Source organism: Rosa chinensis, chromosome 5, assembly GCF_002994745.2.
Source record: "Rosa chinensis cultivar Old Blush chromosome 5, RchiOBHm-V2, whole genome shotgun sequence".
Lineage (NCBI taxonomy): Eukaryota > Viridiplantae > Streptophyta > Magnoliopsida > Rosales > Rosaceae > Rosa > Rosa chinensis.
The window spans coordinates 7,904,750-7,910,015 of NC_037092.1; the positions used below are offsets into that span (position 1 = coordinate 7,904,750).

At 35.7% G+C, this 5,266-nt stretch overlaps 1 long non-coding RNA gene across 1 annotated transcript; it reads left to right on the forward strand.

Annotated features, from left to right (window-relative positions):
• On the forward strand, window positions 1-627 carry LOC121049326. Its single transcript, XR_005799595.1, has 3 exons — window positions 1-48; window positions 213-261; window positions 505-627. It is a non-coding gene; the product is annotated as an uncharacterized LOC121049326 (long non-coding RNA).
• The last annotated feature ends 4,639 nt before the right edge of the window (window positions 628-5,266 follow it).

Sequence of the window (5,266 nt, forward strand, 5' to 3'; positions counted from 1 at the left end):
TGCACCACAAGTCCGTTATATGATGCAAGAGATCATGTTCTATATACGGTAATCTATGAATATAATAATTTTCGTTATAGACTAATGTATTTATATGTTGTTTCTAGTATTTGTTCATTGCTCTCTTTTGTTTGTCATTTTTGTGTTCCTATGTTCTTAAGTCATGATAGATATTTAGACATTGTTTAACTTTCTCACCTTTGTTTGGTCAGGTCACCAACATGTTTGACCACATACTGGTACACATATGGTGTTTCTCAAGTAAGCTTCTATGATGATTGTTTCTTCAGTTTCCTTATACGTATGAGCTAGGTTGTAATTTTAAGTATGGGGTTGAATGTCTTCTTATAACACTTTAAATATGATATAATAAAGCTAGGTTATGTGTGTTTTAAAAGATATAACGCAGACGGTTTTGGTCATGTCTCTTTAATTAGGATCATTACCATGCCTTAAGAGTATAAGCCCTGTCAATCTGATAGTTTTTTTCTTTCTTATTTGCAGGTATTATATGGGCGAGTTTTTGACCACCGGAACTTGCATTGTCGTGTACCAGAGATAGAAAATATATTCAGTTCTTTATATATATGTGCTCTCCCCCCAATGCTTCGATAAGAAGTATAGTTGCTGAAACCCAATGACTTGCTGTAAATTTTTGTTATTAGGTACCTCTATGATCAGTTGAAGGCATATAAAATGGTGGACATGGTTGCATTTGTTGACCCTTCACTTATTGGTGCTGTGGACTGTGGGAATGGAACTGTCAAAAGATAGGCTTGTTGCTGGTCCCTTTTTGTGCTTCTCTGTTGGTACATTGTCATGCACCATGTGTTGCATGTTTTGGAACGATAGATATATATGTATCAGCTTTTTGATGTGTTAAGTGGATGGGCATGCACTAGAATGTTTTTCTTGTTTAAAATGTTGGGTTCAATGATTAGTGGTTTGCAATGTTTATATTTGCTATGTAAATGGATCAAATGCACAATTTAATTCAGGAATGGGATATGTTCAAATAATCAGACAACAGAATAGATACAATGATAACTGCCCGTTGTTTGATGGCCAAAAATGAGGACAAATTACACTACAATCATTCATATCACAAATCGGTTTTTAACAAATCATTGTCTTCTAATCTACACTCACACAACAGAAGCAATTGTTGTCGCAAAGTTAATTAGACAATAGAAGAAATTCAATTATGTTGGTCCAAAGTTAATCAGACAGCAGATATAGTTCAAGAACTAAAGTTTGAATATCAGTCAGACAACACACAAAATAAAAGTCTGTTGTCTGAGAAGCTCAACATACAACAGCTTCAAAACTAGCACTGTTGTCTGAAGGCAGTGCCGCAACTGCCGCGCAGCTGCGCCTAGCAATTGCCGAGCCACCTACTGAGCCATCTGCCGAGTATCACACAACACATTTAACACATACACGTTGTCTGTATTTTTCTCAGACAACTGTATTCCACCGTTGTCTGAATTTTCAACAGACAGCAGCTCGGTCTACAACAGTGGCACTGCAAATCAGACAGCAGTTTTCTTCTGTCGTCTGATAAAGATTTTGGCATAGTGAACACCTAATCCCCGACGTACGATAATCAAGGTTTTAATATTTCCCTTACTTGAAAACGATTCGTACGCTTGCGAGAGTATATGAACCAAGTCAGCAAGGCCCTAAGAATTTTCTTAACAACCTTATCTTCATCAAAAGGGGCACCTAGACTACGACATTGACCTGTAATTTTTAAAATTCTACCATGAAAATCATCCACGGTTTCATCATCTCCCATAGTCATAGTTTCAAATTCATAAATCAGACCTTGTAGTTTTTGTGCACGTACCTATTTGTTGCCTTCATATGTAGTCTATAGCAGATCCCAAGCTTGCTTTGCAGTATCACAATGACTAATCCTCAGCTTTTCACGTTCAGAGAGAGTAGTAAAGATGTTATTTTTTTCTTTGAAATCAGCTTGAAGATCACGTACTTCCTCATCAGTCCAATCCTTCTGAGGTTTAGGAATGGAGGCAGACGAACCCTCACCTTTAGCTGGAACTATAGGTGTCTTCCAGCCATTTTCCACAATATTCCATACATGTTCATCTTAGGCATACAAATATGATTTCATATATATCTTCCATTGAGTCTACTTTTCACACCCTCCATCAAACCATGGAGGACTGTTAACAGATCCACCAGCAGGTCTATCTCGAGATTGTTCCATCGTCCCTGCGATCTACTAGACAAATCTAGAACCCGCTCTGATGCCAATTGTAATTACCAGATAAACAAAATGATTAAGAAAACTGCTTTGAAAATGTGATATGCACTTTCAAGTCAACACCAAGATTGCTAACGCAGTGTAAACCTCTCCACTGAGGAAACTTCATTGCGTGGCTTGTAACGTAGCCAACACGAGAAAATCAATCCACTATAAATCAAATGAGTTTACAGTATACAAGTAGTGTTGTTCACAACAATCACATTCACTTAGCAAACAGCTAACTTGTTTTACAACTGTTCTAACTCCTATTCAACTGTTCTAATCATCACACTATTCAAATAAGCCAATCTTCCAATCTTCCTTGCACTCAACGTCTCACTGATCTTGAGAATGAAGTATACGAGTGACAGAGTATGCAAGGAAAAGAAACATATAACATGCAATGAGAGTTTTTCAGAAAATGATTTAAGCAAACATATGCAGCACAACTATGATAAGTTTAGATATTCAAAAACTCTACCACATGAAATCAGTTTCAAAGCCTTTTATAGAGGAGCAAGACTCCCCCTTAATCAAATCTCTTTTTCATATCAAATAAGATAAACAAGGAAGGCTTTTACAATTGATTTTGATAATCAATTAATACTTCCTAATTTCTTACAAATCCAATCTCTATTTGATAGACATCTCAAAAACCTTTTAACGCAGATACGTAGAACAAATCAATTAAAAACGATATGCAAATCAATCCTAAATGTAAAATGATATGGAATGAATACCACCTTAAACTCAAGATCAGTGAGAGTGATTCTCCTGGATTTTTTCTTCAAGTCTTGCACACCTCTTTGATTCCTTGAGTCACCGGGAAACTTGGAGAAGTTTTTTCCTAGTTTTATGCGACTTGTGCTCTCTTAGCAATCTTGGGAAAGTTATGTGTTGAAAGGTAATAGCCCAATATCCTTACAGCATGCAAATGTATACAAATTACTGTGGCAGTGTGGCAGTGTGTTTATGTTGAAGTGCGACTTACTTTAGGAGTGCAGGGCATTCCACATTCACATTGCCTTCCAGTTGCTGTAAATTTCAAACAGCCCTTGAGAAAGGGGTTGAGAACTTCATAGTCATTGAGATTTGAGGGGACTAGTTCATTTTGAACATTATAGTTTCAGTGATTCTCGGTGCAGAATCAGCTTTCCAGGCCAGACTAGGTAATAAAGCAGAAATGTCTTGTCATTCCGGAAGGAATCAAACTAGGTCTCTCTGCTCTAGACTACAGCTTTCCAGTGGAGAAAGTCTTGGGTGCAACTCAAAGTCCTGGGAGAAAACTTTGGTAAACCTCTGGAATTTTGGCTACGTGCTACCACTGTTTATGGTTCAAGAAGTCAATGAGCAACCTAAAATGACTAGGAGCCATTAGCCCTTGGATTCAAAATCTTTGTTATTGTATATATATGTACTTATTAACCATGGGAGATTGAAGGCGATGCTAATCTATGATGCACGAGATTTTGTAATATATTTTAATAATTCGGAATCTAAAGTTTGAATTTTTTTTTTATTAATCATATAAAAAATATTTACTAAATGAATTTAAAATAAAGATTGTGTAGCACAGTAGACGAATGTATTTCAATTAAAATTATTTTTGGGCAATTGAGAACCAAGTTCAAAATTCAATATAGAAAGTCACGTTCATAATAAGATACATATAACAGTAGATTTATTTATGAAGAAATTTGAAATTTAATTATGAAAAACAAATCTTAAGAGATCCATCAGTTGGAACACACTTTAAGAATCCTGTTTTATCAATGGTAAAATTAAGAAACATGACGAATTGAACAAAATTGAGAATTTGCCTGGTTTGGCACACTAGGAAGCAGTGTCATGGACACCCTTAAAATTCAATGACATGTCGAAACATGCTAAACATTTTTTTTTTCTTGAAATTCTCCTCTACCATAAGTTCACCATTCGTAGAGCATGATTTTTAAAACATATTCCAATTGACAGAACACTAGAACCTCAAAAGAATTTTTTTTTTTTTATAAATTTTATTGTTTTCTAATTTTAAAAAATCATGCGTCATATATTTTGAGGTCTGTTAGTTTGAGAAGTGTTAAAAAATAATTATCTGAATGTGAAAAATGTTTGGTGAGAAAATAAGAAAATGCAATTCTGGCCAAAATGTCCTACAGTTTTGCGTAAAAATCATGGTCTTGAATAAGTAGTTTTTTTAGAAGTTATGGTGCCCAATCCAGATTTTCATAAGTTTGGGACACAAATTGTAATTAGTTTATAATTTATAATTTTTTTCTTTCTCACCTTGGATACATTATTTTTGTAGAGGTTCCTGCTATTATTGCGGGACATTCTCTTAACGCTAATTGTAAGTTGGGGTTAAGGCACCACGTCCCCCCCCCCCCCCCCCCCCCCTCCATGTATCTTTCTGTTTCATTAATCAAGGTTTAAGGGCAGCCGCACCGCTCTTCTTCAAAAAAAAAAATATATATATATATATATATATTTTGCAAAGGAACACCTTGATACCCCCACTGAGGTTATAAGCTCGCATGACCAAGCTCGGCACAAAAAAAAAAAAAAAAGATTTAGAGCCTAAATAATAGGTTCAAAAATTAGAACTTAAATGACATAAATGGCTAAGATGATGTCCTTTAATATAGAGAGTAAGTATATTAGGTGCACTGTCAAATTTTTGGACAAGAGTGAGTTGATTTAAACTTTTTTTTTATGAGGCTTTTGGTGACAAAGAATTCATTGACATTTGTGTGTCCATTTTATTTCATTTTTATGGGAGACTTTTACAAAAATGTCTTTTGGGGCCCAAAAATGCGAAAATTCTTCTACCCACCCAGGTGGGTGGTCACCCCGATGAGCTGTCAAGAGATCTGCCTTCCTTAGGCGACTACACAGTCTGAGCCATCGATGGATCGTTAGTTAAGAAAGACGGCTTCTGTCAGCGCTTGGAACAATATTGGCCAAAAAACTCTCGAGTCAACCTGGTAAAAATCAGGT